At 38.0% G+C, this 18532-nt stretch overlaps 1 protein-coding gene across 1 annotated transcript in view; it reads right to left on the minus strand.

The window, feature by feature from the left end:
• Window positions 1-18532, minus strand: part of LOC135701821 (neuropeptide SIFamide receptor-like) — a 614024-nt gene that overhangs the window by 108717 nt on the left and 486775 nt on the right. The window lies entirely within an intron of this gene.

Here is an 18532-nt window from a genome sequence, read left to right on the forward strand (position 1 = left end):
AGTGCAAGCTAGTTGAGCTAGGTATTTCCCTGATCGCGGCCAACGTGTGCCCGCACGCGCAAACAGGGTTCAAACCAGTCAAGTTTACCGAGATGACATGTGCACAAAAGGGGGCCCATCGCGGTTCTCTCCAGCGAACCGGTGAAATGTTGAAGACCTAGAGAGAACTACGATCGCAAAAGGAACGAAAACGCGTGCAGGCCTCAGTGGATTGGATCGCATTGCTTTGCAGCAGCCGCACATAGGAGTATTTGACCCAAAAAGTTGGTCAAAAGTCCGAATTCCGAAATGTGTGAATCTCATGATTTTTTGTTATTTTTGTAACAACATATTGCAGTCATAGGTAATCACTTTGTCTTTTTTAAAAGTGCATTCTGACATTCTGAGGGCGGAACAAATGGATAAAAATTCGAATAAAATAGATGTGGTTTAACATCGGTAAGCATGCAAAAGGTAAAATTAATGTTTTTCAATAACTTTCAGGTATAAATACGTAGAAAAGACGCTTTTATTGTTACGGAAAATGACAATGAAAATAGACACATAAAACATGTAACAATAAACTATCGACTAAGTTAATTGACTGACCAAAAAGAAATATTGAAACCTATTGAACATTGTGGCAGATGCAAATGTTCCTACTGCGTCCTCTTTGCTAATTTCTTGACAATTTTCATTGCATTCATTTTTCAGAGTCTAGAACGACGTACTTGAGTATATTTAGAGTATTTTGATAATCGTCCGCATAAACGTGAACCATAACTTGACCTTACCGTAAATGGTTAAAAATTGTTTATAATCTTTCCTAAACTTTAACTGAAATGGTTATGGAACTTTACATGGATGTTTGTGTGATAAAGTTTTAATTTTATGTACTATGTTTTTTTTGGAAATGAACCTTACCAATAAGGGTTTTTTTTTCCTTTGGTTTGTTTTTTCCGTCGATCTTGTTTTCCGTGCTGAGCACCAATGCTACCGACGTGCCAGGAAGGCAGCTCCCACACCTGGACCCTACCTATCGACCCATCAACTCATGAACCGGGGACCAACGGCTTTACTTCCCATCCGAAGGAAGCCGTGATCAGAGATGTTATGCTTCAGAACATCCCGGCGGCGCTGACTGGGATTGAACCCAGGCCTGCTGGGGTGAGAGGTAATCACGCTTACCACTACACCACCGGCGCCGTTAACCAATAATGGGTCGTTAAGAACCATTAACATTCCAAATTCTTGTTTTCTCCAAACATTTACGGAAAGGACACTATATTAGAACCTTTATATGGTTTGAGAACTCTAATGGTAATAGTTATGGTAATCAGTAAGGTCCATGGATAGTTTTGAATTGTCGGTCAACTTTAGGTGGAATATATCGCAAATTGGTAATCATTAATTTACAGGCAACCTATTCGCAATATATTCCACATAAAGTTGATCGATGTTACAAAACCATCCATCAACCTTGCTGACTAACATAACCATTATCATTAAAGTTCTCAAACCATAAGTAAAAAGGTTCTAATATAGTTTTCTTTCCATGTATGGAGAAAACAAAAAGTTTGAATGATAATGGTTCTTAACAACCCATTATTTGTAAGGTTCACTTTCAAAAAACCATAACACAGAAGGTTAAAACTTTATCACACAAACATCCATGTAAAGTTCCATAACCATTAGTTATGGTTAAAGTTAAAGGTTAGCAAGGATTATAAACAATGTTCAACCATTTTCGGTACGGAAAAGTTAGGGTTTGCATTTATGCGGGCGACAGTGACATAATATTGCAACATGTCAAGAGAAAATTTTCATTACGTCGAAAGTAGCAAAGGTTAACAAAATCGAGCTATCAGTGTCAATCGATGATATTGCTATTACACTATATACTGTCCGGATATAGGATCAGATCCTATTTTTTAATTTATTTACCAGTCAAATTGCCTTTTGGCGTAATCACCTTCCGATCAAAATATTTTTCGATGTTACTTCTTCGATGTTTGTCTTAAGTAACAGCATAGAGAAACCCGTGAAAAGTGTACATTCGTCGTTTCGCTTTCTCATTATTAAAGTGAATAAATTGAACTGTTTGTTACTAAGATAATTTTGGCGGTCCTAAAACGATGAATGGACTGCACGTAAGGAGACATGATTGATAATTCTCCCGAATATCCTGGTAAGTACACTTTGACTTAAGTAACATCATGGGGTCACCAAACCACGTATAATAACTTTTGACTCCAAAACCAGTGTTTTGATGTAGGATTACGTTTATCGGCAACATATTGGGGGTACAATTTCTAAAAAACAAAATCACTTATAACTCTGTCAATAGCGGATGGATATTAATTGTAAACAAGCCAATCGATTGGAATGTCATCTACAAATCTGCTAAAATGAACACGTTATCAATTTTTAATAGGTCTCTATTGAAAATTGCACGACTGTGCAACTGTTGCTATAATAATGAAAATTATCACCGATTGACTGCGAAAAGCACTTTCCCTAACACAGATTTAAAAATCGAATTCACTCCGGTCTCACCGAACTGTGTTCATTCAATCCCCGCCTGTGGTGAGTGGTGGTGTCCAGTGGTCATCATCAGCACCAACAGCAGTGCTTTCGGTGCGTGACGTTGTAGATTGTTCTCCAGTACACGACGAAAGGCTGCCCGCAAGCACGAGCTGCAGCCCACTGAGCGATCCATTAGCCGAAGAAGGAGAAAGAAGTTGCACCGCTACTGATCAGATTTCAGTTGCTCGTCGTGAGCCACTGTGGGCCATCTATGCCAAGCGCGTCACCTTTCCAAACAATATACAGCTCGTCAGCCTTATCTGTGTAATTGACCTGAGTACTGCGGAGTAAATCGATTTCATTTCGCAAGCCAATGGAAAACTGCTTGAAAATTTGTTTAAGCTTAAAATTGTTTTGTTCTTTCTCAGTTGATTCCCGCCAAAAGCTCTGAGCCAGGAGTGCTCGAGCCCCCATGACTCTATCATAGTTTGTTTACGAACATGTTTCGCCAAAGTATGTTTTACTGCAATTGAAAACTCAGCTGAGTCATAAAAACTACGCTGGTTTTTATGCTTTCATCATTGAGCCTGTTTGTTTTTGTCTTTGAGCTTACAATTAAGAATGTGTTATGAAAAAGTTTTAATCATTTTTATGAGATTGCAATGCTTGACGAGAGGTAAGAACAGTAACTGAGTTTGTTGCTTCTGAATGTTTGGCTCCCGTTTGACAGTTCTGACTGGCTCCCAAGTGACAAGCACATTGAGTTAGTCCGCAGTACACAGTAATAGACCAATCTACATTGATCGATTCTCTTCATCTACTCTCTCTTTCGTTAAGAACTCGGCTCCAAAACATACTCAGCTGTTATTATTGTCTAATACGCTTAATAATAGTTTCTTTTAAATTAGCCCGAAATATGAATGCAGCCAAGTTATCAACGAAAGAAAGAGTGGGTGAAACGAATTGATCAATGTAGTCTATTGATGGTCTATTTGAAAAGGGACGCGAGACTTGTCAAGGTTATCAATCGGATGTCAGTTCCCATAAGTATAAATCTAACATACTATGTATTAGAGTCGGTGTATAATGAGTCACGCCAAGAGTGAAGCCAAGTCTACCTATTGAACTGTCAAACCGGCTACCTATCGTGCAAAGTAAATAAACATGACGATCCTATGAAAGGTCCAAGAAAGGTATTGCAATAAAATATAAAATATAATCGAAGAAATGAGCATAAACACGCAGTGAGCGTTAAATTGTCGTGGGATACGCTCGGTAATGATTAGTAATGAGAATTTCTACTATTTTTTGTTAAGATAATTCGACAAAATCACTGATATAATGATTTACTACAGCCGTTAATTTTTTTCCTCGCTAGAAGTCATTTGAAGTTGATGCAGAAGTCCTCTGTTGCCAAGTTAAAAAAAAGGGAATCTTTCGAAAACCGTGATGCGAGTTCAACTGTTTTTCTCTTGGCGTGACTCATTATACACCGACTCTACTATGTATGTTTGGGGGTGAAATTTTAAAACCAAAGTTGGTTGCGGCATGAAAGTGGTCTGATTTTGATCCAGAGATGATGGATTTTGATGCTTGATACGCCAATCGATAAGAAATTTTTCTACGAATCTGTTAAAATTACGACTATAAAATTTTAAAAGGTCACTATTGAAAATTGCACGAATGTGCAACTGTTGCTTTCATAATTAAAATTATCATCAATTGTCTTTTTGATGAAATAAAAAAATTCACGAATTTTCTTAATAAGAGTTTAAGCCCCTCATGCATCAAAATACATAAACGTAGGTACCGTCCGGTATGCTCAGATTCTGTGATTGATGTGTTTTCCATAACACAGATTTAATTTCCGAATACCAAAATTAATGGGAAGTTCAATCTTTAAAAATTTCTACAATTGCAATGCGATGTCAGTGCTATTTGAGAACTTTTTGGCGGGTTTATCGATATAGCCATGCCGCAGCATTCGGCTACACAATACAAGCGTGCAAGCTGAAAAACATCCGAAGAAGATGCCGAAAACTGATGCTGAAAGAAATCAATGCTACCGAGACAGGATCAGAACGGCTAGAGACAACATTGCTTTATCTACTGGTTGGGATGCTGGAGAAGGGTCTTCCAGACAAGGTAAAACATTTGACTATATCCCTTTGAAACAAAGATGTACATTGTTTGTAACGTATTAATTAGCCAAGAACATCAATTGAGGACTACATCGCCTTTCACTAAAATGTTCACCAGTCGATCCAGCTGCAACGCATGAGCACCGCTATCATCTCCAAGAACAATGCGGAAATATTGCTGTGTACGGTGAACAATGTCAATTGACGTAAGATATTTGTCTAGCACTGAATTTCACTGCACTGAATTGCACTGCACTGAATTTCACTGTACTGACATTCAGGCGAATGGTATTGAAATTCCAACTGTGTGAGCTGACATCAGGTGGCTAGAGAAATTCAGCAAATACCTACAATGATATCGATATTTTGCAGCACTGGGAAATAATTCCACAGCATTATTCTAAACTGGCTTCCAAGCTTTTCAGGACCACAAATAAAAGAGTTAAGTAAAGAGTTCAAGCAAGAGTTTGTATCAAAGACACATCGTCCAGGATTGGCTTGTACAATATCGACACCGACAGAGCACCTCAAAAACAGAACTCTCAAATTGCTTCCGAATTTCCAACCAATCGAACTTTTTCAGTGATAACGATTTAAGAACATACTTTTGCTGTGACATCAAAACTACCTTTCGTAATCCTACGTCAAATCTGCGGTCGATTCTTAGATTACAACTTCTTACTTTTTTAGCATGAAAGCTAGCGATCTGCTTTGTATGATTAAAATCCTGTTTTTTAACATATTAACATATTGCTATCACAATGTGTTTAATTAGAAAAAAAACAAAACAAAACAAAACAAAAGTTTATTTTTCTAGGATCGGTGCGAATGTTGCTTTCGACATAATGAAAATTTTCTATTGATATTATCTAAATCGTTAAAATATAAATCGAGAAAATTGGTGGATTATATTTTTTTACTTTTCTCGTAAAGCTCATTACTCCCAAACATTGATTCAATTTCAACAAAAGAACATCAGTTTGTAGTTTTGGCAAATTTTTTTGGGCTAATTACACCTATGTGAGCCGATTCGCTCTGGCATACGTGGTTGAGACCAGGCAAACAAATGGCAAAAGTGCGCGTGCTACAATAAACATCACTTCCATGTGTTGTAGGCAGTTGCAGTTGATAGCAATCGGAAAGGTAGGAACATTGAATCAGGTTTTTGTTTTCCATCGTCTCTCATGTCGACATGTTTTGCCCTCGCGACTAGCCCACGAGCAGTGCGAGAACACCTCCTCGCACTGTTCTGACGAGAGATGATCGACGACGACGTCGACGACGGTGACAACAGTAACAACGTTTGACCTGTTCGCGGACTGTGTTCAATGTTCGTTATTGCACTGGAGCTACGACGCTTGCAACCCTTTCGGGACTGGTTTGGAGAAATTGGAGTAGTGCAAAGGCATCTCAATAATCTGATAAATAATGATAGTATCATCTGTCAGATAGAGAATTTCCCCTTTCTGATGGTAGTGTTAGCATGCGTGGTCGAGCTACCAGTAACGTCAAACCGACGATCAAATGCAATGTTTATAAAAGTTGATAAGTCCCTTTAACACTCCGAATACGGTGGGTAAAAAACTTTACGCCGACTACGAAGCCTCCGAAAAACGTGTAACGGCAAGTTTGCAATGGTATAACTTAGCCAATTATTAATGAATTTCAAAAATTGTGGTACCTTTAAAATTCCTAGGGTTTTTAGATGATTTTGATTGTAAAAAGATTGAAAATAGAGTCGGCTACTTTTTTTTAAAAAGCGAAAAGAGTTGTTACACGTTTTTTTTTAAAGGTGTGTTTGTAGGGTTTTGAAAGTGGCGCAAGATCTGTAATTTAGATAATTGGGCACAAATGTTCACAATAAGCCAGAATACCGTCATGGTTCCTATAAATGGATCCTGGAGACAACGGGGCGGTCTTCGAAAAATCCGGAACAACCGTAAAAGTGGTCAATCCATGAACTTGATCATAGAGCTCTGCGATTTTTTTTGAAAACATTAGGAACTGTGATATAAAAGTATATTTGGGGTCGTGACAAAAAAACCGTGAACCTGGATGGCCATGGGACTGTCCTCCGGAAGATCCGGAACATCCGTAAAAGTGAACAATCCATGAAACTGATCCTAGAGCTCCGCGTTTTTTTATAAACATTAGGAAGTGTGATGATAGAAAGAATTTGGGGTTGTGATATAAACATGAACCTGGATGTCCATGGGACCATCCTCCGGAAGATCCGGAACATCCGTAAAAGTGATCATCCATGAAACTGATCCTAGAGCTCCGCGTTTTATTAACATTAGGATCTGTGATATAAGAATGAATTTGGGTCATGAACCCAGATGGCCAACGGACCGTCCAGCGGAAGATCCGGAACATCCGTAAAGTGGTAAATCCACGATCCGCATCCTAGAGCTCCGCGTTTTTTTTAAACATTAGGAACTGTGATGATAGAAAGAATTTGGGGTTGTGACATAAACATGAACCTGGATGTCCATAGGACCGTCTTCCGAAAGATCAGGAACATCCGTAAAAGTTGTCAATCCATAAAACTGATCCTGATCCGCAGTTTTTTAAAAACACTAAGAACTGAGATGATAGAATAAATTTGGGGTTGTGACATAAGCATGGACCTTGATGGCCATGAGACCGTCCTCCGGAAGATCCGGAACATCCGTGAAAGTGGAAAATTCACGAAACTGATCCTAGAGCTCCGTGGTTTTCTTGAAAACGTTAGGAACTGTGATGTAAGAATGAATTTTGGATCGCGACATAAACATGGACCTAGATGGCCATCGAACCGTCTTCCGGAAAATTAAAAAAATCCGTAAAAGTGGTCAATGTATGGAACTGATCCTAGAGCTCCACGGTTTTTTTCCAACACAATTGGAACTGACATATATAAATTAATTTCCGGTCGTGCCATAAACATGTACCTAGAAGGCCATGGGACCGTCCTCTGCAAGATCTAGAACATCTTTAAAAATGGTTAATTCTCAAAACTGATCCTTGAGTTCTACGGTTTTTTCCATGTGGAACTGCGATATAAGACAGAATTTGGAGTCATGACATAAAAATGGACCCAAATGGACATGGGGCCATCTTCTGGTAAGTCCAGAACATTCTTAAAAGAGGTCGATCAAAAAACCGATCCTAGAGCTCCGCAGTTTTTTTTTCCAAAAACATTAGGAACTGTCATATAAGACAGAATTTGTGGTCGTGATAAAAACATGTACTTGATGGCCATAGGACCGTCCTCCGGAAGATACGGAAAATCCGTAAAAGTGATCCAGTGGTTTCTTATATCACTCTGTTTTAAAAAGAACTGCAGAGCTCTAAGATCAGTTTCACAGTATGACAAATTTACGGTGTTCCTGATCTTTTGGAAGACAGTCCCATGGCCATCCGGATCCATGTTTATATGGATAAAATTATTTTTATGGATATTCATAATGCGTCTTTGAATTTCTCTGCTGGTATCATTTTTTATTTATTTATTTATTTATTCGTCAATCAATCAAATCGTAGACTACATATTAACATTAGGACTTATGTTCTATGACTTCGCAGGGTTCTGAAATATATTTTTAATTCTGTTGAGGGCATATTTAGGTCAATCATTTCTCAATGATGATAATAAACAGTCATCATCTGATTTACAGGTCCAAATTTAGCGTTATTGGTCCGATGGCGATCTACTGCGAACAACTGTCGATTGCGTAATTGTCGGGACGGTGCATACAAATTTAACCTTGATTAATAGATCAGCTGAGTCAATGCGTTGCGAAATGATATTGTTTAATAAAGAAATCTTTGCGTAATCCCGACATTCTTTCAATGTCGCATTCAAGATCAGCAAGCAACGTGCTTCATATGACGGGAGAGGAAAAGCCGTCCAACCTAACTTACGTAGTGCATTTAATAAAAATTGCTTTTGGATTGACTCTATTCGTTCTTCATGCTTTTTCATATAGGGTGACCAAACAACGCTACAATATTCTAAAATTGACCTCACATAAGCAAAGTAAAGTGATTTTATTGTATAAGGATCTTTAAAGTGGATACCGAAACGTTTCATAAAATTAAGCATATTGCCTGCTCTATGTATTATTGTGTTATAATGGTCCACAAATGTCAATTTAGAATCTAGAATAACACCTAAATCTATTACATTTTCATTACCTTATGTAATACAAAGATTTTGTTTGTTTAGTTTTCTACTGTACTAAGATTACATTTTGTTTTAATATTTAGTTTCAATAATCTTTTACTACACCATCTGTAAAAAAACAAGTATTTCATTCTGAAACACATTCATATCGTTGTCGCTTCCTATCTATAAAAATAGCTTCATGTCATCAGCGTATATAAGCACCCTGATATTTTTTTTAAAATAAGAGAGGCGTCATTAATGTACAAAATAAAAAGAAGGGGACCTAGGTGCGAGGTGTTTTCTCGTTGAATCTTACAATTTGCTGGCGATCAACTAAATACACTGAGGAAACTGTCCCTTCAATTTTCATAAGCTGCATCGTATGAACACATAAAAATACGAGCTCCATCCAATTTCATAGGTATCTTATGAATTCATACTCCATCTATAGCATATATAGCTTTATACAATAAACGGTGTATGAAAAAAAAAAATGAATTTCATAAACCCATCGTATGAATTGCTTTTACGCAAAATATGTCAAAAATTCATAAGACGATCGTATGAAAAGAACTAGGTCAGTGTAAATTACAACAAAAACAACAAATATGGCAGATCCAGTTATGCGACGTAGCACAAGACTTCGTAAATCTGTAAGTAGTAATTTATTATAGAATCAAAGCAGTAATTTATGTTTTAAAATCTTTAGTTTTACATTTCCAGATTAGCTTCTGCTGCTTCTGGTTTTACATTGTACATAACTGCACCGTTGCACCAGCTGACCTGGAAGACCCATTGCATGAAAATCGAACGCCAACGGAACTAGTTTTTCGATTCCATCGAACTTTGTTCAGTATTCTCAGCTGCTTCGTCTGATGTACACCAAAAGATCAAAGCATCATGATCAAAATCTAAACCAGAAAACGTTTTTAAAAAATTGCAAGTAAATGTTATAAAATACTTATTCAAATACAAGTCAATATAAACTAAGAAAATAAAAAAAATCTCGTTTATTTCAATCAAAACTAAATGACGAAAAGTAAACGTAGTGTTCCATGATATCCATAATTAGTTTGGATTCAAATTCATAGTTGTATACGAGAAAATCATACAATAGCAGTATGAATCAATTTGACAGTTCTTCATAGTCCGATCGTATGAAATTCAACCTAAAATCTTGTCGCAAAAAATCATACGATATTACTATGGAATTTGATGAAATAACAATCTCAGTGTACAATTTAATCCAGGTGAGGAGCTTCACCTCAATTCCCATTTTTTCTCATTTAAAAATCAGCATTGGAATATCAATTTTGTCAAACGCTTTGCTGAAGTCTGTGTGTAGAGCTTCTACTTGGTTACCTCTGTCCATTGCATTTAATATGAAGTCCACAAATTCCAAAAGATTTGTGGTGGTTGAACGGCCTTTAAAAAAGCCGTGTTGTGCACTAGTTATTCTTTTTTTTATTGTGTGTGTGTGTGTATTCAATCTAACCCCCACTGGCCGGCAGTGTTATTATGGAAGAACTCTCTCTACAATGTCGCATTTATGATCATTGTAGACAGCTTTAACACTAGTTATTATTTTTTTTTATTTGGCCAAAAATGTTTTTCTTTATAATTGATTCGAAGAGTTTTGGAATATACGAAATGATAGCGATAATTTCGAATATCGGATTTTTTACCGGCGGTCACCAGTGAGCCTAAATACACGAACTCATCGACCGCCTCGAACCTCTTCCTTTCATGCATTTTGTCTTTGATGCGTTGATGACAAGTCCAATCCGCCTAGCTTCAGCCTTCAGTCTGATATACGTTTCCGTCATCGTCTTAAAGTTCCGTGCCATGATGTCGATGTCATCAGCGAAGCCAAGAAGCTGGATGAACTTCATGAAGATCGTGCCACTCGTGTCTATCCCTGTTTTTCTGATCACACCTTCTAACGCGATGTTGAATAGCAGACACGAAAGTCCATCACCTTGCCGTAGCCCCCTTCGAGATTCAAAGGGACTCGAGAGTGTCCTCGATACACGGATAGAAATCTCCTTATACCTTTTGGCAAATTTCCATTGCTGATTATTCATAAAATGTATAAGTCAACTAATAAGCAGACGCCTTGCAAAAAGTTAATAAAGATCATGTGTCAAATGAAATGTATAAGCGGTCACACATACGTTTTATGCATTCTAATAGGACCTATGTGGTTTGTCTTATGGAATGTATAAGGCTGATGCTTTGGCAAAAATGTATAAGTGAAACACATGAATTAAATAATTGATTTTCGTTTCATGTACTCAAACAACGCACATCACTCGATTCATCGTCGCCTTGACCAATCGCGTTAGTTTATCCGGAAATCCGTACTCGCGCATTATCTGCCATAGCTGATCACGATTATGTCGTATGCGGATTTGAAATCGATGAAAAATTACGTGTAAGCAAGTTGTATTCGCGGCATTTCTGCAGAACCTGCCAAATCGCGAATATGAACCCATCATCCCGGCTGGTATTGCACCACGAACTCTCTTGCAATTGGTGACAGGCAGCGGCATATAATTTTGGAAAAGTACCTTGTAGGCGGCGCTCAGCATTGTGATCGCGTGGTAGTTGCAGCAATCCAACTTGTCGCCCTTTTTGTAGATTGGGAATACGACACCTTCCATCCACTCCACCGGTAATATCTCTTCCTCCCAAATCTTGGCAATTACCCAGTGCAGTGCTCTAGCCAGTGCTTCACCACCGTATTTTAATAGCTCACTTGGTTGTTGAAGAGATAAACTATCCTTTGGCTAAAAATCTCTCAAATTAAGATTTAAAAAAAAACTTGGTTGTTGATCTACACCAGTTGCTTTGTTGTTCTTCAGCCGATCGATCTTCTCCTCAACTTCTTTTTTTTTATATCTTTATTAAGGAGACTTTCAGCCGTTGGCTGGCTCGTCTCCGATCCTCAACTTCTTGAAGATCAGGGGCCGGTAGCCTGTCGTCTTCTGAGCGTGTTCCAAGGTCTGTTGCCGTGCCACCTTCGTTTTCTGCTGAATCACCGTTGAGATGCGCGTCGTAGTAATGCTTCCACCTCTCAATTTTATGGAGTGACCATTTAACGGATGTTGTTGATCTTCCGGACGACGGTCTCATGACTATCTAGGTACATGTTTATGTCACTAACACAAATTCATTCTTATATCACAGTTCCTAATGTTTTTGAAAAAAAAAGCTGCGGAGCTCTAGGATCAGTTTTATTGATTGACCTCTTTTACGGATGTTCTGGACCAGAGGATGGCCTCATGGCCATGTGGGTCCATGTTGATGCCATGACCCCAAATTCTTTCTTATATCGCAGTTCCAACTGCTTTCGAAAAAACCGTAGAACACTAGGATCAGTTTAGAGGAGTGACCATTTTTAGAGATGTTCTAGATCTTGCGGAGGACGGTCCCATGGCCTTCTAGGTACATGTTTATGTCACGACCGCAAATTAATTTATATGTGACACTTCCAAGTGTTTTTGAAAAAACCGTGGAGCTCTAGGATCAGTTCCATACTTTGACCACTTTTACGGATTTTTCGGATCTTCCGGTTCGATGGCCATCTGGGTCCATGTTTATGTCACGATCCCAAATTCATTCTAATATCACAGTTCCTAACGCTTTAAAAAAAAAAAAAAAAAACGGAGCTCTAGGATCATTTTTGTGAATTTTCCAATTTTAATAATGTTTCGGATCTTCTGGAGGACGGTCTCATGGCCATCAAGGTCCATGTTTATGTCACGACCCCAAATTCATTCTATCATCTCAGTTCTTAGTGTTTTTCAAAAACTGCGGAGCTCCAGGATCAGTTTCATGGATTGACCACTTATACGGATGTTCCGGATCTTCCAGAGGACAGTCCCATGGACATCCAGGTTCATGTTTATGTCACAACCCCAAATTCTTTCTATCAAACGTTTAAAAAAACGCGGAGCTCTAGGATCCGGATCGTGGATTTACCACTTTTACTGATGTTCTGGATCTTCCGGAGGGCGGTCCTATGGACATCCAGGTTCATGTTTATATCACAACTCCAAATTCTTTCTATCATCATAGTTCCTAATGTTTATAAAAAAACGCGGAGCTCTAGGATCAGGATCGTTGATTTACTACTTTTACGGATGTTCCGGATCTTCCGCTGGACGGTGCGTTGGCCATCTGGGTCCATGACCCAAATTCGTTCTTATATCACAGATCCTAATGTTAAAAAAAACGCGGAGCTCTAGGATCAGTTTCATAGATTGTCCACTTTTTCGGATGTTCCGGATCTTCCGGAGGACGGTCCCATGGCCATCCAGGTTCATGTTCTTTTATATCACAGTTCCTAATGTTTTCAAAAAAATCGCAGAGCTCTATGATCAAGTTCATGGATTGACCACTTTTACGGTTGGTCCGGATTTTTCGAAGACCGTCCCGTTGTCTCCAGGATCCATTTATAGGAACCATGACGGTATTCTGGCTAATTGTGAACATTTGTGCACAATTATCTAAATTACAGATCTTGCGCCACTTTCAAAACCTCACAAACACACCTTTAAAAAAAAAAAAAAAAACGTGTAGCAACTCTTTTCGCTTTTTAAAAAAGTAGACGACTCTATTTTCAATCTTTTTACAATAAAAAACATCTACAAACCCTAGGAATTCTAAAGGTACCACAATTTTTGAAATTCATTAATAAATGACTAAGTTATGCCATTGCAAACTTGCCGTTACACGTTTTTCGGAGGCATCGTGTTCGGAGTGTTAAAAAAGTAATCGAGATTTGTTGCGGATGCATGTGTGTGTGATAACGGAGGTAGCCAGGCTTTGTTTTGGTTGCGTAATTTTTGAAAACCTCGGATTTATTTAACTCTTAATTTGTTCCAAATTCAAAATAAATTACATTTCATTTTAACCTACAGTTGTGTTCAATATAATAGCAGCGCATGTCGGTTTCCATACAAAACGGCCAACTTTTACATGATGTAATTTTTTTTTCTCTGTTTGGGACCTAACACCACTGCGACCAGTAAATTGATCTATTGTAGTATATCCCGTGTCCTTAGTTTAGTGCATGTCGTATTACTCCATCACTATTGAGAAACGATGAAGTATTCGATTTTTTTACTGTTGCCACTCTTGCATTTATCGCAAGGATAGAGTCGGAAATATAGAATTGAAAGGTCCCGATATTTATACCCTTCGGAGTATTGAAACACCCTCCAAAGGCTCGCCCCTTTGTCAGGCAAAATTGGATTCCTTAGTCTAGTCTAGTCTAGTCTAGTCTACACATACACAGCCAGTACTTGAAAGAATCCTGGAAAATGATAGAAATACATCTATCATTTTTCTTGTCATTATTAATGCCTGCTGCACATCAAGGATGTGAAACAAACAATAAAGCGGCCAGGCCTACTGTGTAGCGTTTAGTTAATTTTTGTGGAAGTGAATGTTTAACCTGTCTACTTAATAAGTATAGACAGTGGTTAACATTTAATCCACAGGTAATCAAAGAGCGGGGACATACCGTACCAACCGCTCCGTATGCAGGATTTGAAAATAGGCTTCATAAATCGTTGGGAGTGACAGAGCTAAGAAAGTTAATGTACACTCCTTGGTTGTCCGATCTCCTGGGATGGAACACAGGTATTTACCCCTTGTGTTCGAGCGTACAGTCCTCCCTCCGTACAAGCGTGGACTGCACCGCCCACCAACTGCCATCCCTCAATCGATCCAGCCGACCTCAGTCGAAGGACAACAGAGAGCGGTGTGCGGACGTAACCTATACGGAGGGAATGCTGTATTCGCCTAGGTTATAGCGCCCTTGCTCGCTATTCGTTATTCGCTGTCTACAATGAGAAGAAACAATGCATGAACTTACAACACGCTCCGCATACACGTATTACCGATATAAAATGTATATTGGTACTGCGTGTACACTTCCATCATCAAAGCAATTCCTGCTTTGTAGATGGCACGTATTTAGTAGGATGTCTCCTAAAAAAATAGGATGTCTAAAATCCATAGGATGAAAGTTAAGTCTCATCCGAATCAAATTATTCCAAATGCTACGGATTCATAGAAATTAAGTTTAAATAGATAAAAGTAAAAAAAGGAACAATCTCACCAAATCACACAGCAAAAAAATAATTTTGATATCACGTCAAAGTGGATGCACTACAATCATGTCGAAAATATGGTGTAATATTACTTGCTAAAAAGGACAAAATTATCATTAATACAATGCATGAACTGACATTACGCTGCTTTTACTGCATTTGTTTATTTATGTGGTCATAAAAATTACTTGAAATTTTCGACATGATTGTAGTGCATCCACTTTGATGTGATATCAAAATTATTTTTTTGCTGTGCAGTCCAAGTGAATCCCTTGCAAGCAGCCCTGTCACGTTTGGTGTAGTAGCTCCGATCATACACCCGCCTTACGGGGATCAATCCTCAGATTTAATATAGTCAATTGCTCCTTGACGCAAACACGAAGCGACCGCTCATAAAATCATACAACGCATAAATAAACTGAACTTAAAAACTATCACTCGCGATGCCACAAATTTCTGGAGCGGGAGCATAAGCGAAATCTAATTACAACTTCACAAAAGTCGAGAAAAACGGAGCAAAAATTCTCAGGCAAAATTGGATTCCTTAGCAACAAAATTAAGGAATGACCCCATCAGAACCCTAGTCTTAACCACTTCAAACTAGGGAACAACGAATAGAAGATTAGGAATCACATAGATGAAGACAACTAACTCATTTTTTTCCTTGTTTCAAGATCATGCTCGGTAGACAAAGCCGAGTCTTGTCACTATCAAAAAGGCATAAAAAGTAACAAGGACTAAGATGTGTTCCTTGGATTACTGAAAAATCCTGTTCCCCTAGTTTGAAGTAGTCAGGACTAGGAATCGGTGGTAGATCTTACATCCCGTAACGTACCACGAAAAGGTGATCTACCCATGTTACGGTGCATGATGATGTAACTTTGTTAACTTATGATCAATTGAGCTGAAACGTTCGCCACAGAACTACAAATATGTTCAATTTTACGATTACAAAAAACCAAATTTTTGGAAGCAACTGTTGGCAAGTGAGACACTAGCAGTTTTTATTTGAATTTTTATGTACTGCAAATATTTTAAACATTTTCAACTATTATGTACATTTGTTAATTGGGTGGGGAGTTCTAGAATTTTGAGAAATGTAAAATTTAAAATCTCAAAATTGAGCTGATATGCAAATTATCAGTACTGCTATTATTTTGAACAATTTTACCTATTTGTCTCACTTTCCGGCAGGTGCTTCCAAAAATGTGGTATTTGGTAATCGTAAAATTGAACATATTTGTAGTTCTGTGGCGAACGTTTCAGCTCAATTGATCTTAAGAGAACAAAGTTAGCGTTAGCGTTAGCGTTAGCGTTGTTATGATATACTTCGTAGATTGGATACTAGCGACACTCACGTCTCTTCTGAAATTCTCAGTTAGACTACTTTCAGGAATAATGCTGGGGAGTAAACATTGGTTCCAATCTACACAAGAGTAACAGAAGCATGACTGTCGCTATTCCCGGCCACGCCCATCTCTACCATAACTAGGGATAGGGAAGGAAATGTTGATGTAGTACTTACTTAACGAGAGGCCACCGACTTAGCGACACCCTCATAAGTGCTACGGAGTTGGAGGGTTGGGTAGGGTATTCGGTTAGGATTCACCTCAAGTTGGCGATGCAACCAAAAGTATGTATTGTTTATTTGTTGTTTATTTAATCTCTCGATAGCCGGCTATCGAAAGAACATATTAATTTTGTTTAGTGATAATGAATTTTAAGAGTCATGATGGAGAGCTTGGGATTAAACCCATGATTTTCTGCTCAGTAAACAAAAACGATCCCTCCAGGGTCATCGAGCATCTCAGAACCATAACGCTTCGCAACAATACAGGACTACGTTTTCGCTTGATATGCAAACAGTTTCCGAGGTTAATGTTCAATATCAAATATACAAATGATGGTGGCGATTTATTGTGCTGTGGAAGAGCTTGGGGTTAAATCCATGATTTTCTGCTCAGTAAGCAAAATCGATCCCTCGAGGGTCATCGAGCATCTTATAATCCACAGCGCTTTGAATAACTATTATTTACGATAATTACATGAAATAAATAAAATATAAACTACAAACAAAACGTGACTGCTAAAATCTCAAAAAGATATTCTCACAAATATATTTCACGCCACCAGGAATCTTAAAACCATTAGACGTTATAATGATACTCTGCACATATTAGACACAAGAAGAGGCCAAAAAGCAAGCGTCCGACACACAAAACCCGTCAAATCCACTTGCAGTCACAATCAACGATTCTACGAATCGCGAGCGCTCACGAATCATAAAACCGCTGACTGCGACACTCTGAAAGCGAAATTGACAGGCTCTATGCGTCAAACACCCGCCCTCCAATCTCCACCCGCATCCAACAGCACAAATCTCCATTACAACATCTAACGAATTCAAAACTCCGAAAATCACTCATCTATAGCAAGTGAGTGGAAGCAACCCTGCATGCAACCACTCTTAATGATACACTTGTTCTGCCTATCTTTCTATTAGGCCTGTGGACATGCGTTAGCTTCGAAACTTCTAACCAAACTGGGTAAATTTTCAGATCACAAAAAAAAAAACTTGAAAAAAAAAACTTTCAAAGGTTATTACAAGTAAGATAAATATTGATTATTTTACGCGAAAACGAGCAAGTAATATTAAATCTCTTGTATCATATGCTAATGCAAATTGACTGTAACAAAAATAATATGCTTAAATAAAATAAAATATTAATAAAATGATATGCAAAATTTACAAGAAGATCATTACTTTATTGGTGAGAAGTTTTTAATAAGCCCTCCCAGTTCCTCTGTATACAGAACAAATCTGATACTATAATCAGAATTGCTCAGTCTGCATTATGCAGCCGATTGCATCAAGGAAGTTCTATTAACAACCAAGAATTAATCGTTTGAGGTATACTGAAGCATTAAGAAGGTGATATGTGTCACTATAGGAAATCATCATCGTTGCAAATATAAAGAAATTAAACATAACCCTTTGCTTCAGTACCGTCAACCTCCATGTCCATGGGGAGGGAATTGATCTTAAGAGAACAAAGTTGACCATTTTGTATGGAAAACGGCATGCGCTGCAATTATATTGAACACAGGTGTAGGTGCTCCAGTAACTACAGTAGCTTACCAGCCTTAATTGTTATGATGTATATCTTAGTGTTTTTACATTGTTCTTGCCTTGGCCATTCAGTGTTTTAAACAGGTTTTGTAAACCTGCATGTCAGTATAACAGTTTACATCTTAAAACTAAAAACTAACACTAAATCTTATCTAAGTATAAAGGGAATTAATCGTTGCAATTGAGTATTGCAACGATTTTTGCCTGAAATTATTAATTATTTTGTTGGACATTTGTTCTAAAGTGTCAACATTCGAAATTCTATGTACTTCGGTAGTACTGTACCAAGGAGGCAACTTCAAAATCATTTTCAGAACTTTGTTCTGAATCCTTTGAAGTGCTTTTTTCCTGGTAGTGCAACAACAAGACCATATTGGCACAGCGTAAAGCATGGCCGGTCTAAAAACTTGTTTAAATATTAGAAGTTTATTCGTCAGGCAAAGTTTGGATTTCCTGTTTATAAGAGGATACAAACATTTAATAT

The sequence above is a fragment of the Ochlerotatus camptorhynchus genome, unplaced genomic scaffold, assembly GCF_037179485.1.
Source record: "Ochlerotatus camptorhynchus isolate MF236.1 unplaced genomic scaffold, CSIRO-AGI_Acam_v1.1 ptg000177l, whole genome shotgun sequence".
NCBI lineage: Eukaryota > Metazoa > Arthropoda > Insecta > Diptera > Culicidae > Ochlerotatus > Ochlerotatus camptorhynchus.